Below are 25456 nucleotides of genomic sequence, written 5' to 3' on the forward strand. Positions count from 1 at the left end.
AGAAACAGCATCTGAAGCAGGCTCCAGGCTCTGAGCTGTCAGCACAGAGCCCGACACGGGGCTCGAACCCACAAACTGTGAGATCATGACCTGAGCTCAAGTCGGACGCTTAACCGACTGAGCCACCCAGGCGCCCCAGAGGCAGAATGTTTTTAAACTAGAGAATGCAGTCTTCCATATCATAGGTAGGGGATTACTTTCATTAGGCAGATCTCACTTTATGATAAATACCCTTGGTGCATTGAACTGTTTAATTTACTCAGAGGTGGTGGGGTGTTTTGTTGTTGTTGTTTTTTTTAATCCAATCCTGATAAAAAGTGATGACTGTTCCCAGAACGTTTAGCGAAAAATGAAATATGGCTCCAGGATTTGGTGCTGGTGGCTGGGAGGGAGTAGGAGTGAAAAGGGGAGATGAGTAGAGCTTTGAAAATCCATCTCTGCATGTGAGTGCCACGTAGAAATCCACATCAGACGAGCATGACTGATTGTCACCACTGACGATAGAAATTTGAGCCACTGTGTTCCTTGATAACTTGGAATAAAAACAAAAATTTCTGGGCCCACATTTGCTTATTATCTCTCTGCATGTTTAGCTGAGAGGATTATTCTCTGCTGATGTCATTGAATTTCAACTAGAACCTGGATCTATGGCTGAAATCCAGTGACATGTGTAGTTAGATTTCTGTTTACATGTGATCATGCTGATCACCGCATTAATACTGTAATTAGGAATAGGTCAAACCTTTTACTTCTGTGTGATACTACAAAATATTCAGTGCCTGTACTTAAATAGATTCTAGACTATTTAAGAACATCAGAATATCATTTATAACAGTGATATTTTAGGTAGGCAATGGCTATTCCAATGCTGTTTTATAACATTTAATGTAGGATCTGACACTATGTAGGAGAAATCCATAAAATAAGCAAGACTTTAATTTTCCTTTTAATTTAGTGTCTGGCTTTAAAATGGCTTTCTATGCATTTACTGTGACTGGCCATGTTAGCACTGATCTAATGCCCTGTTCAAAGAAAACTTTATAATGTTTTTTTAGGACCTGTATTACCTAGCTATATCAGGGGCAGAGTATTGGGGTTAAATGAAAAGAAGTTACTCCATCTTGGTTCACAGTTTTTACTCTGGTTTCAAGCTTGTGCTAATGATGTCTGTGACTTCTGATGGCTTAACAGTCCCTTTTCTCTGATGTCCTTGCAAATCCCAGCTAGACTCTTCCAGGCCTTTATTCATATAAATAAAAATTGATATTGCTCCATGTATCACATCACAGATAAAAAATTAAAGATCTTTTGAGTTCTAAACATAGTACCTTTTGTTGGAGGAAAATGGTTTTGCCTGTATTTTAATGCCTCTTAAATCTCTATTTGAAGAAGATGCATATTTGATTTTTCCATTGCAATGCTATAGAAACCCTGGTAATTTCTATAAAACGAATAGATCCTCTTGTGGTTTTTTTTTTTCCTATCTCTTAACCTGATCTTTAACTCTTGTAGACATGTTTCAAATCACCCAACGTCGGTTTTAACCCCAACCTCTTTCATAAGGGTTGACTCCCTTCAGTGAACGAATATACTAATACAAATTTATAATATTTGACCCATATCAGACTAATGGTTCAGACATGGTAATCCCTTTATTAAACACTCATTTCTTTTTTTAAAATTTTTTTAAATGTTTATTTATTTTTGAGAGAGGGAGAAAGAGAGAGCTCGAGCAAGCATAAGCAAGGTGGGGGGTGGTGTGCAGAGAGAGGGAGACACAGAATTCGAAGGAGGCTCCAGGCTCTGAGCTGTCAGCAAAGAGCCCAGTGCGAGGCTTGAACTTGTGAACTGCGAGACAATGACCTGAGCTGAAGCTGAATGCTCAATCGATTGAGCCACCCAGGCACCCCACACTCATTTATTTCTTTATGCATTTATTTTATGTTTTTAATAATAAGGATTTATTTTATTTCCTTTTAATAATCAAATAATGAGAATGTTGGAGTATTTCTTTTCAACTTTGACCTAAATCCCTGGTCAGCAAATGCTCCTAAAGCAGTTACCTCAGCAACTCTGTGTTACTGGATTTCAAAGCTTTTCCTTCCATAAGTAGGGGAAAGTGATTTCCTCAGGGAAAGGGACCCCCTCTCTGCCCCAACAAGTTTCTTCAGGAGGTGTTTACTGAATTCCTACATTATTCCTAATGATTATGCTAATTGAATATCTACTATGTTCCTGAGACTGTGCTAGGGATATTACAGTGAGTTAGAAAGATGTTTTTCTTTCTTTCATGAAGCTTAAAGTCACCTGATAACTTTTGATAATGTAATGATATCTTTTGCATTGTAGTATACAACTACCTTTAGACCAATTGAAAAAAGTGAAAATAAACCTCAAGTAGAAATAACGAGAGTTGTTGTAGAAAGCACAGCATTCTGATTTTGCTGTATATTTAGAATGTGTAGGCAACAAATAAAATCACAGTGAAAAAATTCAGTCTTCACCTGAATGATAGTGTTGTTCTGCATGTGTGGAAGAACAGATGATATTACCACATTTTACATACAAGATGCAGCCTTCTCAGGAGAAAACATATCACAGACGCTTTCATTTCTCTCATACCTGTTCTCTTTTTTCCATTTCTGATTTCTTTTTTTTTTTTTTTTTAGTGTAGACGTAAGCTTCAGATCAGCACTTTTTTTTTTAATGTTTTATTTATTTCTCAGAGAGAGAGAGAGAGTATGTGTGAGCAGGGGAGGGTCAGAGAGAGAGGGAGATACAGAATCTGAAACAGGCTCCGGGCTCTGAGCTAGCTGTCAGCACAGAGCCCGATGCAGGGCTCAAACCCATGAACCGTGAGATCATGGCCTGAGCCGAAGTCAGACGCTTAACCAACTGAGCCACCCAGGCACCCCTCCATTTCTGATTTCTAACTGAGCTTGGATTTTTTAATTAGGCCACAGAACATGAAGATCCATGTTTAAACCCATAGGGTTAATTCAGAAGAACAAGTAATTTACACTAAAACATTCATGTAGTACTTTTTAAAACAACAACAAGATTGTAAACTGAATAAAATGATCAATAATAAGGGAAGAGAGAGAGAAAAAAAGGAATACCTGAAAGGTAACCTGTGGTGGTCAGCACTGTGCTGAGACATGAAATACCTGAGACAGACAGAAGACGAATCCTGGAACTTAAAGATGAACAATAATGCCGTGGAGCATAAAATCTTTGTTTCATATCTAGTATCTCCCTCTCCATTCAGTGACCAAAATCAAGCAGGAATAATGAAAGAATTACATTAAATATTAGGGTACTTTTTCTTATAAAAGTAACTTACATTAGTAATTTAAAAACTACTGCAAACTTGAAATTGACTTCCACCAAAGACAAATGAAGTGTTTAAAGCAAAACAGAATTTGACTGCACTTTAAAAAAAAAATCATACTTTCTTTCCTTCTTGGTCCATTATTTTCTGATATTTAACTTTTAAAGGGTATGGTACCTAATTTCTCAAATGAATAAATAAAACTTTTTCAGAAATCCACAGTCTGGTTTTCTAAAAAACACTTTTTGGAGGGCACCTGGGTGGTTCAGTCAATTAAGCCTTCCGACTTTGACTACACTCATGATCTTGTGGTTCATGAGTTTGAGCCCCACGCTGGGTTCCATGCTGGCAGCTCAGAGCCTGGAACCTGCTTTGGAATCTGTGAGTCCCTCTCTCTCTGTTCCTACCCTGCTCATGCTCTGTCTCTCTGTCATTCAAGAAACAAATAAATTAAAAAAACATACACACTTTTATTTTTTTAAGAGAAAGTTGGAGTAAGTCTGTGTTTCATTAGAGGTTAGGCTTCCATCAATCCCAACCATCTGGAACCTGCAAGTGAGTTTAAAAAATAAATAAATAGGGGCGCCTGGGTGGCTCAGTTGGCTAAGCATCCGACTTCTGCTCAGGTCATGATCTCACGGTTTGTGGGTTCGAGCCCCGCATCGGGCTCTGTGCTGAGAGCTAGCTCAGAGCCTAGAGCCTGTCTTCTGATTCTGCATCTCCCTCTCTTGACCCTCCCCTGCTCACACGGTCTCTATCTCTGTCTTAAAAAATAAATAAAACATTTAAAAATAAATAAATAAATAGGGGCACCTTGTGGCTCAGTCGGTTGGCTGTCCGACTTCCACTCAGGTCATGATCTCACGGCTTGTGAGTTCGAGCCCTGCATAGAGCTCTGTGCTGACAGCTCAGAGCCCAGAGTCTGCTTCAGATTCTCTGTCTCCATCTGCACCTCCCCTGATCACACATTGTCTTTCTCTCTCTCAAATATAAATAAACATTTAAAAAATTAAAATAGATAAATAAATAAATAAACATTACAAATAAAAACCTCAGACAGAGGTAGGTTAGGGGAAAGCACTTAACCCTGGAGAGGCATGGAGCCCCTGTGTAAAATAAGAGAGCAGACTAGAAGCAGGATGAAAGTGGGAAGTTCAGAGAGCAGAGAGTAGGAAAAAAAGAAATCTAAAAAGCCACCTGGAAGGCATGGAAATTTGGGGTCATTTAATGCAGGGTCAAAGAGTGCTACTGAGTTCTACACCCCCATATAATTGAATAGCAGCCTATTATTGCTAATAATATTTGTAATGATGAGCCTGTAATAAACCACCAAGGAAATGGTATTATTTATTTAGGAATATATGAGTGTAAGTGTGTAATGTCTTAGAAAGATTTCCATAAAAATTGCTTTTACTTCAATAACTAAACTTTAGTCTCCGGATAATTTAACTATGTAGAATACTATATTTCTCTCTTTGTTTCTTAAAGTTCATTTATTTTCAGAGAGAGCTAGCTGAATGGAGGAGGGGCAGAGTGAAAAGTTCAGAGACCTTTTTAGTTATACTCTTATTTGCAAATAAAACAAAGTTTTACCGTCTTATTCTCTGATATTAAAAAAATGGACAGTTTCTGCAGGCATAAGGGTGAGAAGGCCTCTGAAGTTGAGAAAGCAAGTCAACATGGTATTTTACTGTGTTCAGCTGCAGTTAGGAGTGCCCAAGGTTTGGACTCGGACTGCTTGGGTTTTAAGTCCTGGCTGTTACTTACTAGTCTTAGGATGCTGGGTCAGTCACTTAACCTCTCCAATTCTCAGTTTCTATGTCTAAAAAGTGGGCCCTAGGTAATAGGGCTACTGAGATAATCCATTTAAAGTGCTTAGCCTAGCCTGCACACAGCACTGGAAACCTGTAAGCTATTATTATCACTCACTGATTTGCTTTTATGGCCAAAAGACTTAGAACATGACTGAATCCGGCCTTAATGACTCAAGGAGACTATGAAAACAAAACTAACATTAGCTAAAGGTGAACTGTGTGCCAGGCCTCAAAATAGGTGCTTTTTAGAACTTCTGTCATGACGCCCTTAAGTGTGTGGGAAACGGAAGTACAGAGTATTCCTGATTATGAACACCACTTAATTCACTAAAGTGAGGGTTCCACATGGCATTAGAGGCTGTGTACACGCATAGTGTAGGTGCCCCAGTGATCTCTAGAAGGTTCACTATTGACTCTCAGGTAGCATCTTGGTCACCCTTTCTCTGTCTGTGTCTGCTGTTCTCTATCCTTAGCTCTAATGCCACATGCCACTGTTGCTGCAGCAGATTCTCATTCCTCATTTTTCTTCTTTATCTTCCTTCCATGGGCTTTACTTTTCTTGTCTGTTATCTCTTCTGTCACCAGCTATCCATTTCTAGGCTTTTGAATAAAAACGGAGGGTCTTTGATAGACACAGAAAGCCAGTCAATGTATTTTTTTCCTTTTTTACAACGGACTGACCCCATGTTAGGTGACAGTGTTAAGTCTTTGGGCTTGGGGGTCTGGCTCTTTTGCTTACCTGGTCATATCCCCTGGACTTAGAGTCCAGCCAATGGTAGATATTCAGTAGGAACTTAGCCAAAAGACTCATAGTGTGTATTTTTGGATCTCTGGCTTTTTGCAGTCCTGTTTATATGTGGCTGAGCGCTCAGCGGTTATATTCTTACATCCAAAGAGATGGTGAGATATGTTTCTAAACTGTGGTTTTCTCAGAATTCTCAAGGATTCAGGATAAGCAAAATATAGGTGTGGTATGATTTACATGTTTTCATTCAGATGGCTGGTTAGCAACAGCAATCCAATAACCTCTTAAAAAAGAATAAACAAGCAAACAAATAAACAAAAACAATGAGAAAACTGTCCTCAAGGGGGTTTCTAAATAAGGGGTAAAGAAGCAGAATTTTTGGTGATCTGAGTTGTGACCCTGTCACCCCCTGGTTCTTTAAATCATCTAATTTTAATGAATAAATGAGACATTTAAGGTAGGGCAGTAGTGTCAATAAGAATAACAAATTCTTGAGTGAGAAGGGTCTTTAGAGGTTATGTGGTCTGGTATAAATAACACAAGAATTCCTTCTACAGAATCCCTGACGGACGGTCATATACTTGTGTTTTTAATACTTTTTAGTGTCAGGAAATTTATTTCAAGAGGCATGGTATTTCATTGTTGGACAGTTATAAAAGTTAAAAAATAAGCCTTTCATACATTAAGACATTTCTATTCTTGGGGCTCCTGGGTGGCTCAGTGGCAGCTCAGGTCATGATCTCCTGGTCCGTGGGTTTGAACCCCGTGTCAGGCTCTGAGCTGTCAGCACAGATCCTGCCTCAGATTCTGTGTCTCCTTCTGTCTCTGCCCTTCTCCTGCTCATGCTCTGTCTGTCTGTCTCTCTGTCTCTCTCTCTCAAAAATACATAAAGATTTTCTAAAAAGACATTTCTATTCTTCTTCTTTCATCTGTTGATCCCAAAATATTTATTAAACATTCTACAGTTGTATTTTAGCATAGTGTGACCAAAAAGCTGTCAAGTGCTTGTTGAACACCTAAGTAGAATCCTCACTTTTCAGTGCTATGAGATGCTGAAGGTTCTGGGGTGGTCCCTGCCTATTGGGGAAGGAGGGTTGGGAAGGGACTCACAGACTACTAAGAAGACAAGATAAATACACAATAAATTAACTGACAAGTGATGATCAGAGGACTAGAATTTTCCCCATATTGTCGTAGCTATAGAAGTACTGTAGGAGGAAGTTAGAAATGGAAAATGGGCCTTGAAATAGGAAGAGGGCTTTGCTAAGCAGCAAATATATGAAAACAGGAAAGGAACATACGGTTTTAGGCATATAATAAAGAGACCATCATCCCAATAGACATAGATGATAGTAAATAAAATTAAGTTAAGGGATATGGAGGAACTTGGAAGCTCTGAAGGAGTCATTTTAATCAATCATTCAATCAGTTGTTCTTCCATTACCGTTTCTCAAATCCTGAAAGTAGTATGTGACTATGATAAAAATGCAAACACTATAGAAATATCTTAAAAAGTGAAAAAAATTATATTTTTATTCTCCACTCCATTTCCTAAACCTAACCATAGTTTTAACCACTTGATGTATATTCTAGGAATTGCCAAAACTGTGTTGGGCCCATGAGCCAAAACAGGTCTACCACCTGATTTTGTATGGGTCACATGCGTATAAAAGTTTATTTTCTCTTTTATTTTATTTATTTTCTCTTTTTCTCTTGTTATGTCAATACCTCTATAAGAACCTCAATCTTGCCATTTGGCTCCCCAAACCTATAATTGTTCCTAAATGTCCCTTTACAGAAAAGATTGGCTAGTCCTGGTATATTCATTCAAAATATTTTTTATAGAGGGGTGCCTGGGTGTCTCAGTTGAGCATCCGACTCTTGGTTTCAGCTCGGGTCATGACCTCCCAGGCCGTTGTATTGAGCCCCAGATTGGGCTCTGCATTGACAGTGAAAAGCCTGCTTGGGTTCCTTTTTCTCCATCACTCTCTGCCCCTGCCCTGCTTCCTGTTTCTCTCTCTCTCAAAAATAAATACACATTTAAAAATTTTTTAAAGATTTTAATAGATATACTCACGTATATATGGTTATGGTATTCTGCTTATAAAAGTGGCATTGTATGAACCATGTTATGACAAAATTCTTTAGATCTGAAACAATTAAATAACTAAGAGTCACTGTTGGTTCTAAGGGTAACCAGTGTCTCAAAACCAGATGGCCCAGAGGAGAAAACCAAGGATTAGGGAATGTGCCCCATGCAATGATACAGGTATAAAGTGATGTGCTCCCAGCCTGGATTACTTGAATTCAGATGAGATGGGAGGCAGATGTGAGACATTTCAAAAGAATAGTCCAAGGGACATGTTGAGTTACTGAGATTGAGGCAGAAAAGAAGCAAAGCTGTCCCCCATTTCCAGGTCAGTGCTGTGGAAGACATGAAGAATATTGGGAAGGACTGTTTGGAGAGTCAAGCGTTGGACTTTGGAATTCCAAGGGGTCTATCCACCTCTCATCAGGAGTACCAATCATTGGGGCCAGTGGTTCACTTTATTGTCTGAAGAACGTCTAACCCCTCACCATGGATTTGCATCTTGCATGACTGATTTAATAAGCTACAGCCTTCACATTTTGAAGGAGGAGAGTTCTACTGGCCTATTTTCAGCTATACGCAATTAATAAATGATGTCCATTAGTTAACACTGGATATTTGAGCTTTATGTTTAAACAGCATCTGCAAAAGAAATGAATCATGGGGACAAACCTAGCACCATTTACTACCTTCCGTATTAGGGGACAATAGTTGTAAGTTAAAAATATTTGGAGAGAAGGAGCCTCTTAATATATAGAAATATGTGAGATTTTTTTCCTTAAATAGTTTATCGTCAAGTTGGTTTACATATAACACCCAGTGCTCATCCCAACAAGTGCCCTCCTCCATGCCTATCTCCCCCCTTCCCCTCTCCCCCACCCGTATCAGCCCTCAGTTTGTTCTCAGCTTTCAAGAGTCTCTCATGGTTTGCCTCTCTCCCTCTCCCCAGCTATTTTTCCCCTTCTTCTCCCATGTCGTCCTCTGTTAACTTCCTCCTAATCCACCTATATGTGCAAACATATGGTATTTGTCCTTCTCTGCCTGACTTATTTCGCTCAGCATAACACCCTCTAGTTCCATCCATGTTGCTACACATGGCCAGATTTCATTCTTTCTCATTGCCATGTAGTATTCCAGTGTATAAATATACCACATCTCCTTGATCCATTCGTCAGTTGTTGGACACTTACATTCTTTCCATGTTTTGGCTATTGTGGAGAGTGCTGCTATGAACATTGGGGTCCATGTGCCCCTATGCATCAGCACTCCTGTATCCCTTGGGTTAATTCCTAGCAGTGCTACTCCTGGGTCATAGGGGAGTTCTACTGTTAATTTTTTGAGGAACCTCCATACTGTTTTCCAGAGGGGCTGCACCAGTTTACATTCCCATCAACAGGGTAGGAGGGTGCCCGTTTCTCCACATCCTCACCAGCATCTAGAGTCTCCTGATTTGTTCATTTTAGCCACTCTGACCAGAAATATGTGAGATATTTGAGAGATGTTTGAGGATGCCATTTCTACCTCCCTCGCCCTACTGAACAGATTTCTGTACACGGTGCTGTGTGAATCATGGCATAGTCACAGCGCTTTACCTTGCGTGCACAGTACGGGGTTTGTTTGTTTGGGTGTGTTCTGCCAGTGTGAAATTCTGTGAAAAAGAATGAAAGTTTCACTGTTGTCTATTAATTAGACCACATAGCTGGATACCCCATAGTAGCTCCACCTTGTGGATTGTGTCTCAGTGGTAAGCCCATGCAGCTACTTTTCTGATATCCTCTCACTTAACACTCATGTTAGTGTTAACATGCTAGACAGTTAGGTAGTGATAGGTAAGTAAACTTAACTTTTCATTTGACTTCTGTTTGAAGCATGCCTGGGTGTTTCATAGCTTTACCCAAGCTTCCCACATACTGATATGTTCCCCTTAACCCATTTTGTGAAAGCACCCAGTAAATGAGATTGCAAAAAAAAAAAAAAAAATGCTTTAAGAAGAATGTAGATGGAGTGCTATCACAACCCCGAGACGGTAGCACAGATGAACACTCAAGGAGGAGGCATCCATCAGAGGAAGGAAGTAGACCTCACTGTGATGCAGACAGAATTGTCTGGTACCAGTGGTCCCGGGGCTAAGCCTTTATATGAGGCTTTAAATCAGGAAGTCTGGTTCTTATTTCAGCACCTCCACTTGTTCACTCTGCGACATTGGGTACACTGCAAAGACCCCTATTTCCCAGCTAGGAAATGAGAATATCACAGTTTAACATCCAGCCATTCCAAGTGGAATGTTTGGGAGTAAAAAGCAAAATATTTGCAAAGCACTCTGAGCATCCTCAAAGGAAAGTGATATTTGAATTTTCAGCGTTACTGGTGTTCTGTCCAATGTGTACCTATCTTGGTAAAGACTCAACAGATATTCTTTGCCAAAAAGGAATCCAGCTGTACTGCCTGAGCTATTACTTTTATAATCATGCCGACTTCCTACCCCTGTGCCTTTAATCTGGTTTCAAATCTATTTTGCCCATTTGGGGAGAAATCTTGGATTCTGTTAGTGTCATGGCTTATCATCCTTAGTAGAGAAAAGAATCATAAACTCTAGATATTTTTGTCATTAACACATAGGCATTTTCTTTTTCTCAATGGGACAGAATTTGTGGGATCTGACAATACATAGGATAAAAGAAATTTGAATTAGTTAACATGCTCTCATGAAGCTGTGGAAGTGGAGTTTCTCAATACCTCTATTGTACTAGTGCTCACTGTAACATGTTTCTATGTAGTGGGAAATTTAGATGGCACTGGTAAAAGTTTCACTTTTCCGATATAATTTAATGAGGTATCAAAGGGGATTGCGAATCAAGTGATTTCATCTTAATAGCGACATTGAAGGAGATGTGGGCTCTTACCAAACCCTGATTTCCCTCCCTCTTGGGTAGAGTCACTGCTGGAGCGAATCTCTTTGTACGTGGGAGTGTGTCGGGTCTCCTGGGGTGAAGACCCCTGGCCCGTTTGGAGGTCCTGAGTTACAGGTTCTGAGGCCAGACAAGGTGTGAAGGGGCTGAAAGTTCCCTCATTCACGTGTTAGCCCGGAGTCGTGAGAAACGTGTTCCGTGGAGCCCACATCAGTGGAGCAAATGGCTGCTTTTGAGAACCTGATAGGTGATCCCAGGTTGTACAGCTGTGCCCCGAGCAGTAGGTGTCACTGTAGTCAGTGGCTTTTACCGCTCAGAGCTGAAGGGGTTAATAGGGTCTGTTTTACTTGGGCTGATAGAGGTCCAACTGTACCCTCCAGGGTGTTTGTCTTTGTCTCTAGGTCCCCAGTTGATCCAAAGAAAGGCCCCAGTCCGTACGTAACAGCATCATTTTTCGTTAAAAGGGGAAGGAAGATTCTTTCCTATCTATGTTCTAGAGTCTCAGTCTAGGCTGGTTAGTGTTACAGGGTGGGGGGTGGGGGCGGGAGCCGATAAACAAGTGAGAGAATCCTTCTCAAGTTTGGTGGGGGACCTAGGGCAGAGGAGAAGGGAAAATTCTATGAAGAGGAATGAGAGTGTGGAATAGCAGAATACATTTCCTTGCTGTCGTTGGCCCTGAGCCCTGTTACATCCAGGCAGTGTGAGCTTTCAGAACTTCCATCAGCATCCTTCTCAGAAATTTCCCTTTGACCATAAAGGAAGCAAAGGGGAAAAACCTCTTTCTAGCAGGGATGTACTTCTCTTTTGCCACTTGCAGCTCGAGAAAGTTAATTTTCAAACGCTCAAGTGGAATTTAGGATTTAGAAACAGCTACTGCATTGGCTAATTAAAAAAAAATAATCTTGTGATTACATAGCCAATTGCTTTTTCAAGTGCACCCAATTTTACTTTTCCTTTCTACTGGCACCCTCTTGTGAAAACAAAACCCGGTAAACTCACTGCAGAGTTGTGGATTCATCTCACCTCTTAGTTTTGCCTAGATAGCCCGTCTCTATCCCCATCCATCACCCATGCAACACAGAGTAGTTTATCCTTCAAAAAATGCAGGAAGGGATTGTATATCTAACTTATACATGTGTCAATGCATTACAAATAATTCCTGTCCGGTCTTTGCTCTTCTCCCCCTCCCCCCCCCCCCCCACAGCCTGCCTGTTGGTTGTTGTTAACACCCTGATTAAGCCTTGCTCTTAATGGTACAATATGTTAAGCTCCGACTGCTCTCTTTCTCTCTCTCTCTTCCCTTCTGTCTCCCTCTGAGTGAGTGGCTTGTTTTAAACCATGCGCACACTCGCTGAGCCAGGTGGCGTTCCTTCCTGCCTCTCCAGCTCGCTGTTGCTAAGTGAGAGGCACCATATCACACATAAAGCTGAACCAATAGCATCCTGACCCCCATAGGCTGGTAAAAGCTGAAGAAAGAGACTCCCACAGTGTTGTCGGTGGCCGGTGGGTCTTCCTCCCCCTCCCTCTCCCCTCCCACCTTTTCTTTTCCAACAGGAAGGGGAGGCGGTGAGGGAGGTGGGAGGAGGAAGAAGGAAGAAAGAGAATGGGGGAGGTGAATCCTAATATGCCTTGCTGTACTTGAGATAAATGCCATTTTTTCTTTGTGAAGAAAAGGAATGGTCGCTTCTCTCGAGCAATCACAGACCAGCAGATGTGCTGCTTTCTGCCCCCAAACTGCCTGTGTTGTCAGAGCTCAAACTCTGAATAAGACGTCTGTTGACCTGCATATCTGCATCGCTTTTCTCTCTCTCCCTCTCTCTCTCTCTGTCTCTCTCTCTCTCTCTACCCCCTCCTCTCTTGACATAGCTATGAATTTTTTAATCCCCATGGTTTTGCAGATCTTGGCATCCCCCTCTGCAGTCTTCTCTTCACCTCTCCTGCTTTCTCTCGGTTTCACGGTATTCTCCCATTCCAGAATGCATTTCCTTGAATGTAAAAATTAGCAATGGGTATTTTATATATCCTCCTTTGGAGGAAGGAAGTCTTCAGATCATCCTAGGGAATGGAGGAAGAGAGGAGGAATATTTTATAAAGGCAGTTTTAAAAAAAATCCCCTATTAAGGATGTCACAGTCTTTGGCAAGGTCTGTGCAAACACAAAGTGAAATGAAAGGCTGTTCTTAACTGGATAACTGCCAGTGTAGATAGCCAGTGGTATAGTTGAGATTATACAGAGGAAATGACCTTTCTCCTATAATTACCTGGATATTTTGGGTAACATCAGACCCAAGTTACCTGGATAATTATGGCTTTATAGATGTGACCTTAGAACAAAACAGATTCCAGCTAAGTTTTCCATGAAAGATGTTTGCTATCTTTGGTGATAAAGGTACTGAAGGCATCCACGCTTTTACAACTACGTGAAGTCCAGGTACAGGGAGACTTTCTTCAGTTCTATGTCCAGTAGGTTCCTAATACATTTCTCCTGACATTTGGGGGCTGGCTTTATTCTTCGGTTGTTCCTGTCCCTTTTGAAAAAATAACCTGTGTTTATTTCTCAGTCAAGGGTATTGTGGTTTCCTGTAATCTATTCCTGGATTTGCTCATGTTTAGGTGGGATATCAAAAGGACAGTATTCATGGTTAAACTGTCCATTTCCTTTAAGAAATTTTCCTTTCATACTTGAAATACTATCTTACTACATGGCCAGGAATCCAGTCCATTTACTCAGTATCACACAGAAAAGTGATCATTATTCTCCCACTCCATCTGCTTTTTCCAGACTTTATACTAATTTTTGTCATGTGTTTTTTTTTTTTTTTTGAACCAAAACTAAAATGTTTTCATAAAGGGAAGCATACGGGAACAGATTAACCAAAAGGGAATTACCAGCGTAAAACCTTACCAAATGCTGAGTAACTTGTATGTTTTTCCTTTGGTTTTAAGAGCCTAACTTTTTCTTATTATTGTGAAGTAAAAGATAAGCAATGCCACCAGCTTTCAGTTACACATTTAAAGGTGAAATTCTTAAATAACCTCCAGACCTTATTTCACTTACTTTCAGTGTCTTCCAAGTTAAACCACAACTTTGTACAGGTAGCCAAATGCTTGGGCTGGAGTGAAACCTTCATCTTCTGCTGTGCCCGTTTTTTGAGGGGGTGAGGTGCTAATGACAAATCAAAGCTACATTTGCTGTGATCCATTCACCACTTACCTAGTTACTGTTCAGCCCTGCACTGAAAATTTTTGAGCCGAACTGCAGTGTAACCCAGGTCCGGCTTGGTGCCACCATGCCCGGCAGCCCACTGGGCTTTATTTAACCAACTTCATTATTCAGATCCAGACGCTGTGCTCAGCTGTAGAAATGCACCGGGACCAGGTCTACCTGCTTCTCTCCTGTTGGGGAGCTCTTCAAGTCCCTGTGTCATGCCCACCTCCACTGCCCTGAATTTCCTCACTCAGCCACCTAAGCACACGTTCCTGGAGGCCCCCTCAGTATTTCCCCCACATTGACTCTTGTCTAACTTTCTCTCTTGACATTGAGTACGGAGTCTCTGCCATGGATATCTGGTAGAGGCTCTGTTTTCTCCCCTCCGCGTCCCTGCTGAAGCTGGGCCTTCCTTTGGGACCACTTCTCTTCCTCTCCATCTCTCCCTGTGGAAACTGGGGCCTCAAAAGCCCATCTCAGATAGCCTCCTCAGGGAAATTTTTCTCTGTCTCCCACTCAGACTGCCTCTTCCAGTCCTCTGAAGCACCCTGGCCTCTCTCTCCCTACCGTTCTTTTGAAACTCTTCATATTCTGCTCTGATCTATACTTGGCTGTGCCCTTGGTAGCTTGCCCAGTAGCTCAGAGGAGACAGCCAACCACTCCTGGATGCTGCAGCAGCCTCCCTGTAAAGTCACTTTAAATAAATATATAATTAAATACAGACTGCATTTGCTGTGCAAATCCAGCTTCGGGTCAGTCTGCCACTGTCCCTCCCTTATAGATGTTCTACCTCTTCTCTCCTTTATTTTAACCACCTTAGGGTCAGAGCTGTGTCTTCCTCATCTCTGTATTTGTCAAAGTTTCTAATGGAAGTGCCTTGCACCCAGTAGACCCCGAAAAATACCTATTGAATTGTCACAGAAGGAAGCCCAGGAAATCATAAAGATTAGTGTCTGTAACTCACTAGATTTTCCAACTGAAGAGAAGAATGGAATTTGGGGGGAATATTTTAAATTAGATCACAAAGTTCGGTTAAATACTATTGTATTTATTTTTCAGCAGCGGCTAGGTAATGATACAGTAACATAACCCCCCCCCCAAATCCTAGTGGTTTAAAACAACAAAACTTCAATTCGTGCTCATGTTCATTGTGAGTTAAGGGGGAGAGGAGGGACTCTGCTCATCACTGTCACTCAGAGACTCGTTCTGACAAAACTAGTCTCTGTCTCACCCATGTTTGTGCCAAAGGAAGCTCCAGGGGGTCTAACATCAGCGATTTAATATTCCAGCCCAGAAATGGTACCTGGCATTCTGCTCACAATTTGGTCGTCAGAACTGGTCATGTGATCTCATCTAACCACATAAAGTCCAGGAAGTACACTTGTGCCATGTGCCTGGAAGATAGAGAGCTAGAAATAGCTGGAGAACGGCATAAAATAAATGGCCACATTTTATTATTGAACACTCAAAGGTTTTTAGAGGAAGTTTATATTTAATATTGAGGTTGGAAACATGGAGAATATCCACACAACTCCTGTCCCTTTGCTTACAGTATTCTTTCCCTCACCCACTTTGCTTAACTTAGAAGACTTGGCCACAGCAGTTAAGGGATAAGCAATTCTCTTGTCTCCAAGTATAAAATGGAGAACTTTCCCGTTGTTCACACCTCTTCACTTTAAATAAATATATAATTAAATACAGACTGCATTTGCTGTGCAAATCCAGCTTCAGAGACTCTTATGATGGGCAAATTATGCACTAGGCTTATATCCAAGGACTAGCCTTCACTCACTTGAGTGTTAACTCAGTCAGCCTCGTTGAAAATTAGTATAAGGTTTTATGAGTTTATTCTAAAAACTTAGAGAGAATACAAAGGTTACATAATAGCTGCATTATTTTCCTAGTGAAGAGTAGGATTAGATTAGTAGGAAGAGGGGATTAGCTCTGTTAGTTATGGTATGTGTAGAAAATAGAGCGTTTGTAGCCATTAAAATTGTGTTTTAGAAGAATATTTCATGAGATTGAAAAAAGTGTGCCTAATATATTGGTTGCCAGGTTTTTAAAAAGCAGTCAATAGAACATAACAAAGATCAGTTCTTCTTTTTTCGCCCTCAGATTCTGCTTTTAAAAAGTGCATTATAACTGGAAAAAAAATACAGATAAGTAAATGTGAACGGAGCTTATCTCTCTGTGGTAATTATACATGGTTTTTGTGCTTTTTCTCTTGCTTTTTTTAACTAAGCAGGGATAACTTTTGTTGCCCACGAGGAGATACGTAAATATCTGTGGCCTTTGTGTGTGAATTTCAGGTAATATCCATGGTGTTACTTCTAGGTGAGTAGTTTAGGGTAAAATGACTCTTGTACATGGTAGAATGAGACTGATGCCAAGACAGAGGTTCTGAAACAGTGTTCCTGTGGATCAGGAGACAGTTTGATGTCAGTTCACACTTGTCCAGGCATCGGCATTTTACCATTTCTTGCTCTTTCTTCTGCCAAGGCGCTGTATAGATCTTTCATGGCATTTTGACTTGACATTTCGCAGCTGCTGCAAATCCACTAAGCAGGGACATGACACTGGCACTTTCAGGCCGCTGGTAGCACACTGGTTTGTAAAGAGATGCTAAATTTGCTGAGATTAGTGAAAAACTGGTACGTGTTTATTTTGGGATGATGCAAAATCTCGTGAAACAGGGGCCCATTCTGGGAGAACTTCTAACACTCATTCATCTTGTGTTGTGCACTGAGCTCTAATGCTACAGCTGTCATCCACTCTCAATGAACGATTGTCATATTGTCAATCCACAATAATACGGAACAATTTTCCTTCCCCGTGTTGAAGTATCGCCATTATAATATAATTCAGTTCATATTAACAATGCTTTGATGACAATTCCTTTCCACTCCACCCTTTTAGCCTCCCGCTTTCCTTTTCTTATCCAGAGGGAAATGTATTTTGACAATATCTCCCATGTTAACAGTTTTCTGCTTTTAAAACATTTTGGGCCCATATCCTTCATTGAAACTGCAGAGAACATACCAATCGATTTTCTTCTTGCTTATAGAACTATCTTGGGATTAGGTAGTGCCTTACCCAGAAGAACTAAAAGTATGTGTACTCATTTGTCTTATTTATTCTTAAAACATCCTCATGGAAAAGGAACGTGTATTATTACTCCCTTTTTCCAAGAAGCATCATTAGAACTTGACTCTTTTCACTTTAGGTTCTACAATCTGTTCTTTAGGAAAGTTTTCAGAGTAGGAACCGTGATGTAAGGAGCTGTTTACATGGAGGAATTAACTACCTTAATGAATTTATATTCTCTGATTTTCCCTAGAGGGGAAATTGGTTCTGTGTATGAGTCCTCACCGATTTTCAAGGTACTTTCCTGTCACAATAGACTATTTGAAAGTGACTGAGAGTCTTGTCTTTGTTAGAATTTTCCCGAGAGCTAAATCTAGGTGGGCACAGTTGATACGATGAAAACACTGTGCATACTTGTATAAGCTGTTCCAGGTACGGCCCTGCAATTTTAAAATTAAAAACTTACTGCAGTTGTTGGATGTTTCCACTTTTCTCATTTTTAAATCCTTCACTAGTCCAAGATACTTGCCTCAAAATATGTGGCAGGATGTAGGGAGACGGCGAGAGTTCGGGGAAGGGAGGAAGTTGGATGTCAGAAACCACCAGAGATTTTTGTAAGGTCACGACTGGAAAATGTTATCGTATTGCTTTCCTGGGGCCTGTTCCTAGGCATTCTTAGAAACTCAAAAGTCAAGGCACATTTCTCAAAATAGGGAAAGAGTGGAGACTGGATGAGGAAAAGAATTCTGCGTGGGATCTGAGAGTCGAACAGAGCTGTAGGTAAATGAGTACAGATTTGACGTAAAGGTCTGCTATTCTGCGCCTGTAAATGAAGACTTGAGAAATAAAGAGAGAAGAGGCGTGAGAAGCAGAGGAGAAGGGGAAATACATTAATAAAATATGCATTTCATGTTCAGCTGGTCATATGCTTAGTGCTCTTGTGCTTCTTGGAACAGCCCTGAGTTGGAATAGTTTGTCTCTTTGTCCCCATAGGTAGAGCTGTTTTATCAGATTTGGGTCCCTCTCTGTTCCTGAAACACCTCAGGGATGTGAAGTTCAAGACTGTTACTCAACAGCTAGGAACAGGAAGTGAAGACCCTGCCACTAACGGAAACTTCAAACCTTATGTTAGGTTGGTGCCCAGCTTGGCATGTTGCCAGGGCACTAGGACAGATCTCTGTCCTCCAGCAGGAAGCACCGTGGGGGCCCACAGGAAGCTCTGCAGTCACTCCTTGCCTGCAACACTACCTTGTCGTGTGGTCCCCGTGAGACTGAGTCACACAGCGAGACAGGAACCTTCCTTTGGTTTTGGCCCCTTTTAAAAGGGAGGCCTTTGGGGAACCTAGGTGGCTCAGTCGGTTGATCATCAAACTTCAGCTCAGGCCATGATCTCGCTGTTCATGGGTTCAAGCTCCACATCAGGCTCAGTGCTGACAGCTCAGAGCCTGGAGCCTGCTTCAGATTCTGTGTTTCCCTCTCTCTCTCTGCCCCTCCCCCGTTCATACTCTGTCTGTCTCTCTCAAAAATAAACATTAAAAAAATAATACATATAAATAAAAGGGAGGCCCTAGATCAGGATCCAGGTGCGGTGAGGGGAGGCATGGCTTGTTGAGCCATGGTTTGTTTATAAGGCAATTCTTTGTGGTACTCACAAGCTGCCAGCAGCCTTTAAAGCCACAGACAAGTTAGAAACAGCCAGCATAGCATTCATTTATTAATGCACTCAGTAGTGAAGTGGTTAATAGTGCAGGGTCTGCAGCCAGACAGCCAGTTTGAATCCCAGCTCTTCCATTTCCTGGCTGATTTGGGCACACTACTTACTTCACATTAGTAAAGTATGGATAATAGTATTTCCTCTTTCCCAGGAGCTTCGTGAGGATTAAATGAGTTAATATGTGCTCCAAACATCACCTTACACATATTAAGACCTTAGTAAAGGTTAGTTGCTTTTTATTCATTTAGCTCATGAATGAGAGACGGCTCCCCATGCAGCCTTGCTAAGATCTCCTCTAGCTGGGGCGCCTGGGTGGCTTAGTCGGTTGAGCGTCCGACTTTTGCTTAGGTCATGGTCTCGCGGTTCGTGGGTTCGAGCCCCGCGTCGGGCTCTGTGCTGACTGCCAGCTCAGAGCCTGGGGTCTGTTTCAGTCTGTGACTCCCTCTCTCTCTGACCCTCCCCTGCTCACGCTGTCTCTCTCTCTCTCTCTCCTAGAAATAAATAAAAAACATTAAAAAAAAAGAAGATCTCCTCTAGTTAGGGATATGTTGCTGTTAAATCCTAGAGGAATGGTTTCTCTTTGTATTTATCATTGTCTGAATCTTTATTATTTATTTATTTATTGTATTTATTTATTTTGAGAGAGACAGAGACAGCATGAGAGGGGGAGGGGCAGAGAGAGGGAAGAAAAAGAATCCCAAGCTGACAGCGCAGAGCCCAATGCAGGGCTTGAACCCATGAACCATGAGATCACAACCGGAGCCGAAACCAAGAGTTGGATGCTTAACTGAATGAGCCACCCTAGTGTCTCTAAATCTTTTTTTTTTTTTTTTTTTTTAGACAGATATTCTCCCTATCTTAAACAGTGTGAGAGGTGGGATCACTCCTCTGATGAGTGAAGGGGCGGTGGGTTTAATTCCACTTCCTCAGTTTTACATAGTTCATTCTCTTGCTTTGTCATCTCCTCTCTTCTCTTCCATCTCTTTTGTTTTCTTTCTTTTTGGGTCCTTTTGTCATCCGTCTGTTTTCTTCCCTACTCCATGGGTCTGAGCCAGCAAAGGGATATCTATCCAGTGGTATGTGTATAACCACACTTATTCATAGTGGGTGCTTCAAGACTCATTCCCAAAGTAGTGTTATTTGCCTCTCTAAAATCCGGGTACCTCAGTATGTATTTGTATAGAAATGATTGCATATTATTGGACACAACTCCTGCCCAAAGAAAATAATGTCTTATTTTAAATGTCAGAAAAATAAAAGTTACAGACTTCTTCACAGTGTGTCACACAACACAGTGATTCCATGGCTTCTTCCATGAAGGTTTCAGAGAATGCATTTCAGAGACAAGTGGAATGGATCATACACTTGCTAAATAGTAATTGTAGTTCCGTTCTCTCAAGGACTTGAGTTGAATTAAATGTATTAGCTCAGATTGTCATAACGTCTCCAGAATGGAAGGAGAGTAATATTTTATGTTTATGTAATAGTGGAAGAAGACTATTATTATGCATAATATATATATTTGAATCCTATTTAAATCAGTGAAGGGTTCATTCCTGACACTGATTCCCATACTCTGGCAAGATGAGGTCAGCATGAAAGACATAAATATGGCAATTACTCTGTGTGTAATTTTGCATTTGCATTTTCCACAAAATTATGATGTCCTTTTGTTTAAGCACTTTATCCTGTGTATTGTTGATTTTTTTTGAGGGGGTGTGCTTTAAAATTTCTAATTTCTGTTGAGCATAGCATTAGATATAATGTTACACACAAGGGTTAGAGGAAGGAGGGATGAACAGATCAGTGAATACCAACCATATTAACCTTGTATGGGGGAGAGAGAATAGGATTAAATGTGGATGTTTGGGTGGGAAGCACTTTGCCCTCTACCTAGAGATGAATCCCGTTCGTGAATTCTGTACTGTGCTTGAAAACCACACATGATGAGCACCTGGCTCTCTGGAATTTAGGCAGGTTTTGAAGGTATCTCTGAAGTTCAAGATCTATTTCTTTGCTTCTCTTTGTCTCCTACCCAGTATCAGTTCACTCATTCAAATGATTAGAGATGCCCTCAGCACTATGATGGGATAGAAATGAAACTGAAGAAACATTCCTACCTTCAAAGATCTTACCAAGTAATCCTTCTCCTCACACTCCCTTTCCCCATCCCCCTGTTTTTCTAATATGCATACTATATATACATGTGTGTACTATATAAAGGAAAAGTGCCAGAAGTCAGGCAGTGTCCCTCCACCCTTTTTCATGGTCCTTTTCTACCCAGCACCCTCAGCTCCTGAGAGCATTCAAGTCTTACTAGTCTGTCCACCTGCGTCTTCATGCAGCCCATTTCCTCATTCATTTGTTTCGCTTCTGGGAGTGGTTGTAGATGTGCGTTGTTTTCTGGAACACAGGACTTGACGTTTGCTCGCTCTTTTTTTTTTTTTTTTTTTTTTGGTGGGAGGAGAAGGGTTAGGAAGTGATGATGGTAGTGATGACAAGGTAGTAGATTTGCTCTGAAAAGGTAAAAGAGCCTCAGGGGTATTCTATAGTAGTGCATTAGCACTTCATATCAGTGTAGCTTTTGTTGTTTGTTTCGTGTTCCACTGGGATGATCCACTGAGGTGGCCCTTTTGTCAAATACCTGCCTGACCTTGCATTCAGAAGGTTCTTTGCGTTTTTTAAAAAATGTTTTTAAAAAAAATTCTAATGTTTATTTTACTTTTGAGAGAGAGAGAGAGAGAGACAGAGTGAGAGCAGATGAGAGGCAGAGAACAAGGGAGACACAGGATCCAAAGCACACTCCAGGCTCTGAGCTGTCAGCATAGAGCCTGACATGGGGCTTGAACTCACAAACACTGAGATCATGACCTGAGCGAAAGTCGGCACTTAACCGACAGAGCCACCCAGGCATCTTTGTGTTTTAGGTAGACTAACTCTACCTAAAACAGCAAAGTACATGCATTATTATCCCCATTTTACAGGTGGGGAAACTGAGGTACAAAGAGTGCAGTACTTGCCCAAGGTGACACTCATCTAGTGGAGCTGGCATTATGGACCCAGACATTCTGGCTTAGATGTTATTGCCCTAAATACATACGAGGTACTTCCCCCGGATACCACATTCAGTCAATGTGCTGAGCCTAGGAAGTCAGGAAAGTAAAACGCAAGATCCTTACCTTTAGTGGAAACAAAAGGCATATATAAAAATATCAAAAGCCATGTAGGAGTCTCTCCATACTAATGTGTTACCTTTTGTTTGTTTGCTTTCAACAGCCCTAAAATTTTTATTTGGAGCAACGGGAGGTGGACTTTTACCAGCCAGCTCTGTGACCTTGGTCAAGTCATTTGTTCCCTACCCTATCTGTAAAACGAGGGAGTTGGGTCAGATTATCTTCAAGATCCCTTGCAGTTCTGACACTGTCTGGCTATGTGCTTTTGGAGTACTTTTGCCTAGTGCACTTGGTGGCATGAAAAACATTTAGCGTTTCCAAGTGCATTTCTCTCTCATTCTCCTCTTCACCCATGTACAATTTCTGAAGCATCCTGTGATCTTTATTAATCACACAGAGACTGTCATCTTCTCAGACTCTGGTGGAATGGCTAAGGTGCCCTCTGCAGAAGATATCGTGGCTAATGTTCTCATTACTGACTAATTGGCTAAAGAGACTTCTCTCACATTGCATTTAGCCTGATTGATAGTTTTCTATCACCTGATGGGTGGAATGGACAGCCAAACCAATTATCACCGCAAAGAGAGCCCTGTACAGCAGAGCAGTGCAGCCTGAGACAAAAGGCCCTCATAGATTATGTCTAGTCAGGGTGCCTGCTGAGAGTTTGTTAAACGAAATGATTTTCTGAAAAGTACAGTTTGACACACCTTGGAATACATGTATCTTAGGTCACCCCTAAGCTCAGTGGGCCTTGTCTTATTGAAGGAAGATGTTACGTTTTAACATGGGTAGCCTGGGTAACTGGTTAGTTATGTAACTAACACTAGTTAGCTCTGTGCTGGGAGAAGCCGTGCCTGTGTTTGTTCAGAACCGAAGCTGCAGACCTCCGTGAGTCATGTTGCTCTGAGACACGCTCTACTTAGATGCAATCTTGTAGACCTAGGGCATTACTCAGACTCTTTTTGTATTCATTTTCTTTTTATGTTGCTTAGGCTGTTTAGAGGAAATAATATTCAGGTCACTTGCTTAGTCATTTAAATTGACTCCATTTCTTTTTAGCTAATGCATTAATTTATTGAAATCTCTGTTTAAAGTGCAAACTCCAGTTTTAGAGCAGAAAGATAATAATGTGTCAAAGATTCACATTAAAACCTCAGTCAAGGAACTTCTTAATCACTTCTTAGTCCCCCCCCCCCCGCCTTTTTTTTTCAAAGCGGGTGGTCAAAAGTCATTGATAGTGCTTCACTGTAAAGAGCCTTGATTTTTGAGATTCTCTGGGAAGGAAAAATCAGGGTTCCTAGTACTTCGCTTTCCCAGTAATCGACTGAATTGTGTCACACAATCAGCAGCGGACTGAGAGATGCCAGTGAAATAATGTGATGTCTTCTATTCTGGTTGCCCCTTTGTTGGCCACAGTGATCTCAGTTTATGCTTGGGATCCTCGTGAGTGACAAGGTAGGTGAGAAGGAGCTTGTGACGATATCGGTGTGATATATGTTCTTGTGGCTGAAGCAGATCTCAGTTCATGTGGAAAGTGGGGTTGAGGAGCCCAGAGGAACGGCTGTAATCACAGCATATACTGTGCCATGATCCTGAGCAATGCCGTCTTCTGGGTGTTGTCTTTGCCTTTTTTTTAGACCACTTTATGGAGGTATGGTTGGCATAGTAAAAGCTGTATATGTTTAATGTATGCAAGTTGATGAGTTTAGAGGTAAGAAAACACCCATGAGACTGCTAACCACAGTGAAGACCATAAACTTATCCATCACCGCCAAAAGATTCCTCCCCCCTTTATTTTATTTTAAAAAAATGTTTTTAAAAATTTATTTTCCTCTTGTGGGAAGAACACTTAACATAAGATCTACTCTCCTGGCAAATGCATATAAGCATATGATACAGAATTATAGGCGCTAGGTTGTGCAGGGGATCTCTAGAACTTACCCATCTTGCATACTGAAACGTTGTCCCCTTTGACCAGCACCACTCCATTCTTCCCTCCCCACTTCCAGGGGGTCTCCCAAAATACATACCAAGAGTCTGATCCCCAAGAGCAGCTCTAGGGCACCAACTTCTAGGAAAGAAATTAAAGAAAACACGATTATTTTTGTAAACTAACAACTTTTCAGTAAATTATTCTCATGCGACCACGAACTAGAAATAAGAAGAAAGGGCATTTCACTTGGAGCAGGCAGAGGAGGGCTGGAGCACACTGACGGTGTTCGAGGCGGAAAACGGGAAGCTGTTCCTTCTCATCATCTCATCTGTTCCTTCTGCTCAAGGAGATCCTGCTGGCGCTGTGCTTGGAGTTTCTGGTGCGCCGTGAGGTCTGCACCCAGCCATCAAAGGGGTCGAGGCAAAGGTGTCGCTCTAGCTCAGCACTCAGCTTGAAAGGGTCATTGTGTGGCACAGCAGTGGCATGGCTGTTTCAGAAGGGGCAGGTTTGAAATCATTGTAGCTCTTTCATCCTCTGTGTCGTTTTCCCTGACAAGGAAAATGTGGCAGGTAAATACTTATCTTCCTGCATGTTCGGTGACTGAGGTCTCTCTCTACATCTCCCCCCCCCCCCCCCCCCCCGACTGCCGTGTCTTCCTGCCACAAATGAATCTAGGAAGGCAGTGGTGTGGGCTGTGACGTGGCCAATTGGTAGATTATCCACTTGCCTCGCATTAGCACATAGGGTGTCAGAATGGGCCTCGAATGCATTACAAAAACACGCACTTGTTATTTAATGAAAGCCTTGACTGGCAGGATATTAAGCTCAGTTAACAGCAGAAATACTATTAACAGAATAAGGCTGTGGTACAGTGACAAGCCATTAAGAAAAGGAACATGTCCCGATCCTTACTTTCCTATGCAACCCATTCCCTTTTGTAGATATGCTTTGTTTCTGGTTTGGGTTCATCTCAATCTATTCTCAACCATGCTGTTCTACTCTGAGCTCCCTAATAAGAAATACCGCAAGATAAAACTCTAACAAAAAATAGACAGTGTGTTGTGAAAGGAATTAAGCTAAAGCTGTACCCCTCAACCTTAGACAGAGCAATTTGGTGTTAAACTTTATCGTGCTATTAGCATTTTAATGGAAAGACTTCCATATATTCCACAGAGGTAGAGACGTGTTTTTGTCTCTTACAAGCTATATTTTATTAAGTGATGATTCCAGTAATTATACTATTGGACGAAAAAGGGAAAATCTGAGTCCTGGGTTCAAACATCAGATCTGAAAAGGACTATTGATTTCACTTATTTAGAACATGAGTATTACATCTTTAAGGGTTTGATTTGTTTTGTTGATGATCTTTGATTCATATTGCTGGACAACTAAATGTATTTTTTACCTGTGTATAATTGCTTACTGTTGGGATTTGTGAAGATCTCTCTGCATGCCTC

The 25456-nt window shown here is 41.3% G+C and overlaps 1 protein-coding gene across 2 annotated transcripts in view; it reads left to right on the forward strand.

Annotated features, from left to right (window-relative positions):
• The window catches only part of MAML3 (mastermind like transcriptional coactivator 3), a 417109-nt gene that overhangs the window by 95335 nt on the left and 296318 nt on the right, over positions 1-25456 (forward strand). The gene's annotated exons all lie outside the window — the stretch shown is intronic.

The sequence above is a fragment of the Hyaena hyaena genome, unplaced genomic scaffold (genome assembly GCF_003009895.1).
Source record: "Hyaena hyaena isolate Hyena2069 unplaced genomic scaffold, ASM300989v1 scaffold_333, whole genome shotgun sequence".
Taxonomy (NCBI): Eukaryota; Metazoa; Chordata; class Mammalia; order Carnivora; family Hyaenidae; genus Hyaena; species Hyaena hyaena.